General features: G+C 44.3%; 1 long non-coding RNA gene across 1 annotated transcript in view; it reads right to left on the bottom strand.

Moving 5' to 3' along the window:
• Window positions 1-12,350, bottom strand: part of LOC134807072 (uncharacterized) — a 424,271-nt gene extending 411,921 nt beyond the window's left edge. Inside the window, exon 1 of the long non-coding RNA XR_010146649.1 lies at window positions 12,262-12,350. This is a non-coding gene — a long non-coding RNA (uncharacterized LOC134807072). The remainder of the gene's footprint in view (window positions 1-12,261) is intronic.
• Between the last annotated feature and the right edge of the window lie 533 nt (window positions 12,351-12,883).

Here is a 12,883-nt window from a genome sequence, read left to right as displayed (position 1 = left end):
GCTGAATGCATGTGGACCTGTGTTCAATGCGGCAAATGCAGACAAGAAGAGAAGATAAAACATAAGAACCTGTGAATATTGGGGTAATTGAGCTGACCTCATTTTCAAATAGTTTTTAATATTGCGGAGAGTTTTGGGAGTTAAGGGGGTAGCTTTATTGAGATATAATTCACATACCATACAGTTCACCCATTAAAAGTGTAAAAAACAATGGTTTTTAGTATATTCACAGAATAATAAAATCATCACCCCAATCAATTTTAGAACAGTTTTATTAACACAAAAACAGTCCCCCTACTGCCACATTCATTAGCTATCACTCCCCACCCAATCTACCCATCCTCCTCAGCCCTAAACAACCACTAATCTTCAGCCTCTATTGATTTACCTATTCTGGATCTTTCATTTAAATGGAATCATCTGATATATGTTCTTTTGTATCTGGCTTCCTCCACTTAGCATAATATTTTCAAGGCTCACCCATGTTGTAGCATGTATCACTACTTCATTCCTTTTTATGGCTGAATAATATTCCATCGTATGGACATATCATCTTTTGTTTTACCTATTCATCAGTTGATGGACATTTGGGTTGTTTTACCTTTGGACTATTATGAATAATGCTGCTATAAACATTCATATATAAGTTTTTATATGGGCATAGTATTTTCATTTCTCTTGTGTATAATAGCTAGGATGAAATTGCTGGTTCATATAGTAACTCCGTTTAACTTTTTGAGGAACTGCAAGGATGTTTTCCAAAGTGACTGCACCATTTCACATTCCCACCTTCAGTGTATGACTCCAGTTTCTCCACATCCTCACCAATGCTTACCCTTCTGGCTCTTTGATTATAGCCATCCTAGTGGGTATGGAATGGTACTGTGGTTTTAGTTTGCATTTCCCTGATGACTAATGACATTGAATATTTTTATATGCTTTTTGGTCATTTGTATATTTAATATTATTCAAAATCTTTTTTTCAGTTTAGAAAAATGTTTATAATGAGGAATAGTTTCTAATAAATAGGATGTACATATGAGATCATTCTGAGCTTGTAGTGATAACCACCAAAGGTAAAAAGTACAAATAAGATGGCTTAATGACCTATAAGGGACAAAAGAGATAGCAAGCTTCATTCCTGACTCTGGGCAAGTTTCCTAGCTTCTCCAAGCCCTGGTTTCAACATCTGTAAAATGGAATACTAACAATATCTATATGATAGGTCTGGTGTGATAGTTAAATAAAATGTACATGTAAAACACATAGCATAGTCCCTAGCAAACAGTAAGAACTCAATAAATCTTTGGTGTATGAAACTATGGTAATTAAAATTAATCATTGTTTTAGCTACAGGACTTATGGGAGGCTTTATTATGCAAATTTGCATTATGATTCTCAAAGAAGAAAGAATTTGTTTCCTAAATTTAATTGATCATGGAATCCTTTTTTCATAGGTCATCTGGCAGAGCAAGTTGTCTAGGAACATGCTCTGGGAAATGCTAATCTACCTCTTCTCTCTTTAACCGACCAGGAAACTGAGACCATGAAAAGAACTGCCCAAGATATTTAGTCACTTGATAACAAATCCAAGGAGAGAACCCAAGTTCTCCTCTTCCCCTATTCTTCAATGAAATGCATGAACCCATCACCTTGAGAGTGGGACAAGAAGAAGCCTTGTGTCCACCTGCCCCATACTCCATCTGTTTGGTCCACAAGCTCGGTTCCCACCCTATCAATCAGGCCCATCCTCATATTGTCATGGGCTGGAGCAAGAGTACAAATGGAGGCCCACGTGACATACGTCTAAATGTGTAACAGATGTAAGTCAAGTTGGCAAACTGCTGAGGAATATATGTTTCATCCTCCTGCCTTGGCAAGTGAACCTTCATAATGACCTGAAAGGCCAAGTTGAAATTCAGAACCCCTCAGAGTTCCTCAGTGAGCGTGACCCATGAGAGAGGGGATCCTGGAGCCTGAGGCTGCATCCCACTTCCCGCCACCCCTGGCTCTGTCCCACACTGCAAGCACCTTGTTAACATGCAGATAGACCCCTCTGGCCACATGTCCAAACTTCATCCACAGGCCGTTGTGACAGCAACCTCCCAAACCCCTTCAGAACTAGGGAGTGTGCAGGCTGTCAGCAGGATAGACTCTCAGGAAGTCAGACCCAGGAAGAGACCTGGGAGTGAAGTTGGGTTCAGGGCTGTTTGGGCAGGAATATGGGGTCCCAGGCACCTGAAGTCTAGAGGGGCATGGGCTCTGAGTGGATGTTGTCCCTCAGTCCTGCAGACTGAATGCCCTGCAGGAAGAGGTATAGCATGAAGGGGGCCAGAGCACAGCTCTACTGGAGCTGCCCATGTTCAAGGGCAGTGCTGTTCACTCTGCCCATCTGAATGCCACAAGGATTGTTTCAGGGAAGATGCCTGAAAAGAAACATCTGTGAAAATCAGATTGCAAATCCCTTTCCTGAACCATGAGCTTTTTAACTGAAACAGCCCTGCAGCCCCACTGCAGGAGGGTCAGCCCAGAGATTCATGAGCAGCTGCACTGGGATGGCTTCATGTGACACACTGAGGCATCAAGAGGGGCATGCCAAGGTGACCTGGGGAGCCTTCTTTCAGGCCTCCACTACCCCCATTTGGTAAATTAGGGAAGATTAGTAAAAACTGAAAGGAGACTCAAGGCTCACATTATCTCTGGATGGTTTGCTACATGTAAATAATCAGAACTTGATGGTAGAAAGCAGATTGTCCATTATCATTAGTATGATTTCAGCCTGCTTTATGGCTCCTCAGTGAGTTGAAAACATATTTTTAGATTTAATATCAAAACCTGTCAGAATTTCTTTTGTTAAAGCTAACAGAATGATACAGGTCAGATAAATTATTATGAGAAATTTCATTAAGGAAGTGCCATATGTGGCACTATAAAAAAGACAGAGCAGCACATATGGCTAGGAAGAAGGGATGGCACTGTGTCCCCTGCACGTGCATGACACCGTCACGCCCTTCAGCCCCTGTCACTGTGGCCATACTTGAATGGGAAACCCCTCCTCCATCTCCATCCTTGCCTTATGCTGTCCTCTCTCCCCCAAAACCTGTATTCTGCTGGTGCCCCAACCCCGGAAACCTGACAACCAATTTAATTTTTGTCTGCAGAGGACTTGGTTAACAGGACTTCTGATATCCCAGGGAATGGAAACTTTCAAACAGGAGACAAAGAAAATGAATGGACAATTAAACGCAGGGCCCCAAGTCAGATTGAATGCTCTCTCTCTCTCTCCTGTTTGGTATCAGGGGTTAAGAACACCAGTTCTGGTATCAGACTAGCTAGGTTTAGGTCTTGATAAATCAAATCTCATCTTGAATTGTAATCTTCATAATCCCCACGTGTCAAAGAAGAGGCCAGGTGGAGGTAATTGAATCATTGGGGTGGTTTCCCCCATGCTGTTCTCGTGATAGAGTTCTCACGAGATCTGATGGCCTTACAAGGAGCTCTTTTCCCCTTCACTCGGCACATCTCCTTCCTGCCAGAAGGTGCCTTGCTTCGCCTTCACCTTCCACTACGATTGTAAGTTTCCTGAGGCCTCCCCAGCCATGCTGAACTGTGAGTCAATTAAACCTCTTTCCTTTATAAATTACCCCCATCTCAGGCAGTTCATTATAGCAGTATGAAAACGGACTAATACAGGTCTCTACAACTCCTTCATGTGGCAGTGTGCAGGCTGCTTCATCTCAGTAAGCCTCACTTTTCTCATCTGTAGTATGGGGATAATAATATCCATTTCTTCAGGTGCCTGCTGGGAAAACTAAATGAGAAAATGCGTGTTAAAGCACTTAGCATGATGCCTGGCAAACAGTAAAAGTTCAATCCATATTTGTAATTGTCTTCATTTGTATGTCATTTACAGACAATAGGTTTGGTGGAAAAACATACAATTTAAGTTAGGAAATCTGTATCTACCACTGGCTGTAAGACTTTGGCTAGTCGGTTCACCTCTCTAGACCTTCATTTCCTCACCAACAAATTGGGGATAATCCTACCCATCTGGCAGAGTTGTTTCAAGATTCAAGTTTCAAGAATGGGGAAAGTGCTTGCAAACTATAATATGATATGCAAGCATAATTTAATGTAATCATCTCCAAGCTATCCCCGAGCCTCTGAAAATGCTGGACAGTTGCCATTTATATGACTTTCTTCCAAATATGGACTGTCCAGGCAGTCGAGTAATAACTAAAAGCAACCTAAGAGTCTAATGATACAAAACATCAAAACAAGTCAGAAATGTAGAAGCCCTGACTCAAAAGGGTCTGAGATGTACAGCAGAGGCGTGTTCACAAAGGAGCTGCCTCGCTGATTGCACTTAATAGCTTAGCATCCTTCAAATAGGTTATATATATATATTTTTAAAGTCCAGAAATTGATATTCAGCAGCACAGCTTCCTTTCAGGCCTAGAGTCTATAATAGTTTTGTCCCTTGAAATCATAGCTCAAGAGATAAACCAGTCTGGGCCTCTGAGATGCCCCACAATGGCAGCCGTGCTTGGCTAGCCAGATGCGTTCAAGTTTTGCTGATGGAGGATCTGACCACTTGGCTCGGATCATGGAATTTTTCAACCTTCTGGTCCCAGCTCTTGGCTAACTATTATGCCCTCGGAAGGCCCTTCCAGCCTGGTCCTTCTCCAAGGGTAAGTGAGCTGATTACTTACACACAACTCCTCTCTTGGACTCTGAGGCTTGGAGGGTGTTGAGCATTTTATCTTGAATCTCTTACTTTATGAAATCCTCTAGGATATATAAAACAGGAAAATGGAAAGGGAGAATGAGTGTTGAAGAAAAATGAAAGAAAGGAGGAGAAAACAAATGTTCTCCCTGACTCTGCTTCACCTCTTCAGGTGAAGGAGGAGGAAGGGTGCTTTCAAAGTTGCACCAGAGCCAGTTCTGAGAGGGAAGCACTTTGGGGAAGTAGCAGCCTGCACAGCTCAGGGGAGCTGCTGACTCCTGGAGGAGGTGGCCCCTGCCAACACAGACCCAGCCTTAGCTGGACACAGAAAGGGCAGGATCTTTGGCTCCTGTGGTATCAGAAAGAGGTGACAGGCACATGCCTGGAGCAGATTAACCTCAGGCAAAACGGAGAGAGAGGCAGAGCTGAAGTGGGATTACAGACCTCCTCTGCTCTGGTCTTTACCTCAGTTTCCTCTTAGCTGTGGGAAAAAAAAAAAAACCTTCGTGTGTAATTTGAACATTTCTATTCATTGGGTGGTGACTAAGGCTCAGCAGGCACAGGCCCTGATCCTCTTCCAGCCTCAATTGCTGTCTCTCCTCAAGTTCTCTTTCCCTCCCCACCTGCCTCGCGATGCACAGGTTCCTTCCTTTCTCCTTTCTTTCCTCAGTCCTCTTGCTGCTCTCTCCACTTTCTCCTGCCTCAGACTCTTTCATTCAAACCCTTCTTTCCTGTTCACCTTCCTTCCTGCTCCCCCTCCTTCCTGTTCCCCTCTCCTTCTTGTTCCCCCCCTTCCTGTTTTCCCCTCCTTCCTGCTCCCCCGCCTTCCTGCTTCCCTTTCCTTTTTGCTCCCCCTCCTTCTGCTCCCCCTCGTTCCTGCTTCCCCCTCGTTCCTGCTTCCCCCCTCATTCCTGCTTCCCCCCTCATTCCTGCTTCCCCCCTCGTTCCTGCTTCCCCCCTCGTTCCTGCTTCCCCCTTTGTTCCTGCTTCCCCCATCCTTCCTGCTTCCCCCTCCTTCCCGCTTCCCCCCTCCTTCCCGCTTCCCCCCTCCTTCCTGCTTCCCCCTCCTTCCTGCTCCTCCCTCCTACCTGCTCTCCCCTCCTTCCTCGCTCCTGTCCCCTTCTCTCTCAGTTCCCCTCCTCCTCTCTCCTTTTGCTCTCCTAGTCTACCTTTCCTGTTCTTGTCCTACCGCTTCAAGATGCCCTGGTGGGGACTTTCTGATTTCTCTGTTTCTGGCTTCTAGAACTTTGAAGGTAATTAAAATCATATTCGTATATGTATCTGTCAAAAGTCCCCAATATTGGTGGGGAAAGAATTAGGCAGGGGAAATGGTGATTCATGTTTAAATAAGTAAAATAAGTATAATAAAACCACTTTATAGTAAATTTTCTAAGATTGCAGACTACTTTTTATATTTCTTGTGGTTTCCATAGAGCCTAGCATTGTGCCTAACACATAAAAAATGCTCAATAAGTATTTGTTGAATGAGTGCCTCAACCAATGAATGTATGAATATGGAAACAAAATGTGGTTTATTTCATTTAAGCACATATAGCCACAGTGTCAATTGAGCCAGAAAGCAGGGATGTATGTCTTTAGAGAATCTTGGAAATCCTTGATGGAATGTACCCATTCACTTATAATTAGCATAAGTATTATTAAAATGTTGCCCTCTTCAATGGGCTAACATTTTCCTTATTTACATTACTAATTTTCTTGGCAAGCCTTCTTTCACAAATACAGGTCAATCCCAGCTACAAGTTCTGTACACAAAGCCGCTGACTCTGCTGGTGTCCCATGTTGACACTGGATTACTTTACCCATCTCCTCTGCACCTAACTGGTTCATCTGCAGGATTCATCTAACTCATCCTTTCACAAATGTTTCTCTTATGCTTCTTTGTGCTAATCTTTATGCTGAGTACTTCACATATATCATCTCATTTAATTCATACAGCCTCTGAAGAAGGCATATTATTATCCTTACTTTTCAGATGAGGAGCCTGAAGCTAAAATTGATCAAGTATCTTCACCAGTTTTCCCAGTTTGCCTACCACAAAAGTAGTTCCTGGCATGCAGGCCTTGTGGTTTTCAAACGAGGACGGTCCCAGGCAAGCTGTCCCAGTTTGACTGGGACCGGGGAATTTCCCAAGACATGGGACTTTCAGTGCTAAAGCTGGGAATGCCCTAATGCACACTGGAAGAGTTGCTCACCCTACTCTAGTCATGTGCCCAGGGCCATTAGAGTCAGGATTCAAAACTATGTCATCTGATTTCAAGGATCTACTTTTAAATAGCCTGCCCTGCCCAGCCGACCACTAGTCCTACATTTCTAGCTGCTTCAGAGACATCCCACAGTTACCTCACACCCCAAATACCGCCCTCTAAAACATCTCTCTTCCCTTTAAGCAAACTGTGCTACTCTGTTAAGTAACATCTAAAGGTATCCTTATAATCACTTCCAAATTTCTCAAATCCTTCCCTCCTTTGCTATTCCCTTTACTAGCACCCTGGTCCAGGTCTTCAGCGCCTGAATTCCCACAACCAAATTGTTTCTCTGCCTCCAAGTGTCCACCCTGCACATCATCCTCAGATTTATTCCTTAAGAGGGTAGACATGAAAGAGAATTCACAGTCCAGCCTTGTATCTGACATGTTAAAAAGCTAAGGCAAAGAGAATTCAATAGCGCCTCCAAAGCTGCATCAGGGCAGAGCCCAGTATAGCACCCACATCATCCTCACCCACAGGCCTGTGTACTTTCCAAAGCACCTACCCTTGCCTCTCCTGTGTTTCCCTTTGGCCACAGAGCAAGTCCAAATTCTGCATCTGAAAACATTTCAGCCTCCTGGTCCTACCTACAATTCTACCAAGTACCCTCTCTGCTCTGCTAAGTTTGTCTGGCCTTTGCAGCTGCAAACCTCTGGACCACCTCTGCATCTTCTCTTCTGTTTTTGCCCACCTACTTTCCCTCCATCACTGAGGAGGTTTTTAGTGAGCACCTATTATGGACAAAGCCTCTCTCTAGTGAAAACACAGAAGAAGACACAGTCCCCAAAACAAACAGCTTTCACTCTGGCTCAGGTTTCACTTCCTCATGACCCCTCCCCCAACCCCTTTCCTCATAACTTTCCAGAATACACATTTTCGGTACCAAGACTTTTGGCATTTAAGCTATTGAATCCAATTTTTTATCTGTTCCATGTAGGTGGGTCTCAATTTCTTAATAAGACTGTCAGGTCTTGGATATAGTGATACTGGAGAGCCTTTCTTCCTGCTCCCCACAAGACATCTGACCTTGTGATGGGTGTATAATCACTGCTTGACAATTTCTTGTTGAGCTGTATTAAATTGGTCACAACAGATTCTCTACCACAAACCATCCTATGCAACATTTTTTTTCTCTGATTCCAGTGTACATAGCAGTCATTCTGCCAAAGAAAAACTTGACTGCATATTATTTTCATTGCAGTCTAGAAGGGCAAGAGCTGACATCAAATTGACCCACTTACATTTCTTTTTCCACCACTAAGGAGGAACCCGCCTCCTTCCGTGCTCTTCCTCCTCCCCCAGACATCTCAAAGAACCTAATCACCATCTTCTGAATCCTCCCTGTCACCTTCCGCCCCCTCAGCCAACTGCATATACCACCTCAAATACTGAACCGCAACTCAGATTTTTAAAGTTCAAGAACGAAGAAGAAGAAGCAATTGACTCATTTTTCCTTGATTCAAAGTGCTGTGGGTTTTCTAAAGCAGCCCCGACACCCCTTATGTGGGCCTATTTCTGCAGCCAGGGCAGACCAAGGGGCTCCTACTTCCCTAGCCAGAATGAACAATGAACCATAAATTACACAGCCTTGATGTGTGACCTTGGGCAAATAAGTCGCTTCACTGCTCTGGGCTTAGGATTCCTCAGCTACAAAGGGAGGCGCTTCTCTGTGGGCTGTCTGAGGACCCCTCCACTGGCACATTCTATGACTCTGATTTCTTTCTCACTCCTAGATTCCCTCCACAGAGCAACCTGCTCCAAGAACAACTCCAGCCCCAGTAAATCTTCCCTTGCCAACACAGCTCTACTGCTGCCAGTGCAAAAGGTGGAAAGATGATTTCTTTTCTTTGTTTTGTTTTGTTTTGTTTTTAATAAGTTTCATGCTGAGAAAAGCTCATAAAAACTGCTAGTTCACCCAAGATGGAAAGACACCCCCAGTAGAAGGGCAAACAGAGCTCAGGGGCTCTCAGTTGCCCTATGGAGGCAAAGTGACTCTAAAAGCTTTGTCAGTTTGATTTCAGTGGCTCATAGGATTCTTTGAGCCATTTGCCCTCTCAAAATAGACAGTAAGTAGACAATCAGTAGGTCCTCAGAAAAGCCACTCCTAGTTTTGGTATTTTGTGGATTCTTTATTTGGATGACACACAGGGCATCAGTTCCTATTGGCCTTTTCTTGAATAACTTGCTTACAAAGGAGAAGGAAATGCTGCTTAAACCACAATTGCCTTCCATGGAGAGCAGCTCTTCATAAATAAGAAACCCTTTGAATCTGCTGCGTACCTTGATGAGTTTGGATATGCAAAATGGACCCAGAGCAAGATGTGGAAAGAAAGGCAGGGAAGAGTTGAATTGCTCCGCATAACTAAAAAGAAAAATTGGAATTTGTCAGGAGAACCCAGGAAGGATGAGGATGAGAAAAAAGAGAGAAGGCTGGAGAGAAGAACCAGCAATTTGAATGAGGCTGAGGCTCTATGTGGGGTGCAATGGCCAGTGAAAAATCTCAGGGATGGGAAGGCAGAACTTGGATAACTATTTTCATATGTGGCTGTGTGCTGTTGAAATAAAACCGTCTCCATCCTCCTCTTAAATCTACTCTAAAATCTTCTCTGCAAACTTTCATGAATAAGTGGGGATTTTTGTTTGTGTTGGTGAACTCAGGGAAGAGGCTCAATTTCAGGTATGAGTCAACATGGATTAGAACAACAGAAAGCATAGAGCCACAAATTTAAAAAGCAGGAGTTAGAAGCCAGGAGTGATTACAAGACAGTAATCCCCAAGGAATTTGGAGAAATTGTGAGATGCTCACAGTGTATTGAGTTGGTGGTTCAAGCTTATGTTTTCTAAATACCAAATGGGAAAGAAATTTGGAATTTGTTGGAAGAATCCAGGAAGGATGAGGATGAGAAAAAGAGAGAATAATGAAGAGAAGAACCAGCAATTTGGATGAGGCTGGGGCTCTATGCGGGGTGCAATGGCCATGCACATGTGTGTGAATGCACACACACACACACGAGTGGAAAAAAAAAATCTTGAAGAAAAGGCCGAGGGAGAATATTTGACCAGCCCAGGTACAGGGGAAACCTCACTAAAAATGAGCTGCTGCTCCCTGGAATCTGAGGGCTCTTCTCTAAAGATAGAGCAGATAGAGCCTTGGGCAGATAGAGCCTTGGTTGCTGGCTAGGCAACGAAAAGGCAGCATCAAGAGAAGAGGCAGCTGCTGGCTGCAAAGGAGTGTGGATATGCAGGCCAAGCGCTGTCCACAGTGAAGGAAGTTAACCAGGAGATTGTGATCAGATGAGGTATGAATTTCTCTTGATGGTTCTGTGCTTTTATATAGAATATTTGGAAATGTCTAAAAATCATAGCACCTCAAAGTTGGAAGACAGCTTCCCCCTATAAACAGTCCCTGTTAAAGCTATTAAAGAGTGTGAATGTACATTAGGAAAAACTGAACCAAGAAAGAGACCCGGGAGGGTTTGATGGTGGGAAGAACCAAATTCCTGCCAACCAGAATAGAATCCCAGAGAAAAATGGATGGTAGCCAGAGAAATAGCCCCTTCCATAGATTGTTATCTAGGGAGAAACAGAGGGAATGAGGAGGAGTCCAGCACAGCCTCAGACAGACATATCTGGGCTCTAAAGCACCTCCCTTTCTATGTTTTATGTCTTTAGTTTCATTCATTTTTTCGCATATATTCACTGAACACTCAGTACAAGCCAGGTGCTTTTCTTGATGTTAGGGAGACAGAGATAAAATAATCAGATAAGGCTTTGTTCTCTTGCATTTAACACAGGCAATAAACAAGAGGGAAGAACATGAATGAATAGGATTTAGATGCCACTAAGTATCCTATGAGTAAAAAAAAGCCGACACTTGTCACGAGCAGTGACTTGGGACAGGGCCTGCTTTAGGAAGAGTGGTCAAGGAAGGCCTCTCTGAGGAAGGCTCCTATGAGTTGCAATAGAAGCAATGAGAAGGAATCAGCCTTAAGAAGACGTTGGAGAAAGGCATCCTGAGCAGAGGGGAGGAAATGCAAAGGCCCTAGGAGGGCAGGGGGCAGGTGGGGTGGAGCTGGAGAAGCGCATCTGGAGTAGAGGCTGAGAACAAAGCCCAGGGGCAGGTCCTGCAGGTCCCTGAAAGCCATGATGAAGCCAATCAAAGTGGGCAGCCATCTGGTGCACCGTGGCGGAGAGGAGTTTCCTTCCTGCACTGGAGGAGGCCATTTCTCCAAGAAGAGATGCATGGAGTGAGCTCTGCACCCACACAGGAGACTCCAGGAGCGGTGCTTACAGCAAAGAGCCACCAGATGGCTCCATGAAGAGATGGCCCACTTTGCTTTCTCCTGCCATTGCTGACGCTTTTCCTGTTGTAAGGTAGAAGCACTTTTTCCCATTGAACAAAAGCTTCTTCAACAATCAGCCACTTTCCTTTCCTTTTTTTTTTCAAACAAAATGAACCAATAGCAGCCAGTAAGTACAACAGGGCAGGCCAAATAGAAACCATCTTTGCCATCCTGACAGCTAAAACAAGCAACTCCTCCTAACCAGGGGGCTTCCTCTGGGCTCCATTCCTAAGCTCCCCTTTTCTCAAAGTGCTGTGCTCAGTCCAACAGGCTGGATCACCCTCCTTTCCAGAAAGTCAATCCTAGGAAAAAAGAATGCCTAGCCCAGGCCACAGGCCAAACTTTAACTCTCCAAGTAGATTACCCAGGAAGTAATAACATCTGAGCACTTAAACAACTCACTGTGACAGTGTGCATGAGAACATGGGGGTGGGAGAGCAAGAGGAGCTTCAGAATAAAAAGGCAGACAGGATGGTGGCTACTTTCACAAAGGTTTTCTTGCAATAGTATGTATTAGTAAATCAAGTCAAGAATCGCTCCAGACTGTCCAACGCCCACCAGCCCTGGAAACTGTTGTTTGGTGTGAAAGAAGGATCTTCAGAGAGCAGCACACAGCTGGCATCAAGAAGCAAAGGTCTGCAGGACTTGTCAGTGAGTCTAATGAACTCATCAAGGAGCCACAGGGCCCAAGGCTTTTCAGGGCACTCTGAAGAGTCAACAGGGAAAAAAAATCACCCATCTTTAAGGAGCCTGCAATCAAATGTTGGTCATGAGAACTCTTGCCCAATGGAATTTTTTCCTTCTTTTTCATCTGTTGGAATTAGTCTCTCCCTCCCCTGAGCTCCCACAGTACTTGGTCCATATTGTAGTTATACCCAGACCTGTGTCCCTCAGTAGATGGGGAGCTCCCTGAGCCCAGGCCTACCTGTCATCCACATTTGTGTCCTCTCACCCACTCAGGACCTCCCATAGAGCCTGGTGCCTGGCTGGCCCTTCACAAATGCTCATTGAACTAAATTTTGATGTGGAAACAGGAAGCCCAACCACAGGGCCCAGGGGAGAGTCTGTGAAGTGAGTGAAGCGTTGAGTTACATTGGATCTGAAAAGTACTCTTCTTAGCACTGACAAGGCCTAGCACATGGTCAGCCCTTAATCATGGTGTTTTGTTGTCTTTTTTTCCTCCTATGAGGTAGGATTTAAGAAGCTTAAAAAATTTTTTTTGAAGTTCTCTTTTCCCTCAAATCCCTCCCCTCTCCCTGACATTATGCCTATAATCTCTAAATGAGTCAAACTAGTGAGATAGGGCAGTGAAGGGACCTATGTTAAATGAAATCTGGGACGGCAACTTGTGTGGATAGTATTATCCCCTTATTGAAAATGAGGAAAACGAAGCTCAGAGAGGCTAAGCAACTTGGCTACTGTCACACAGTTTGCAAGTTGCTAAGCCAGGATTTAATTCTAAACCTGACTTCACGATAGTCCTGCTGCCGCTGCGTTAGGCCAACCTTGCATGGTGGCATGGAACCAGAGCAGAGCTTCCTAAAGTG

Source organism: Pan troglodytes, chromosome 8 (assembly GCF_028858775.2).
Source record: "Pan troglodytes isolate AG18354 chromosome 8, NHGRI_mPanTro3-v2.0_pri, whole genome shotgun sequence".
Classification (NCBI taxonomy): domain Eukaryota; kingdom Metazoa; phylum Chordata; class Mammalia; order Primates; family Hominidae; genus Pan; species Pan troglodytes.
This window is presented reverse-complemented; position numbering and strand designations above follow the sequence as displayed.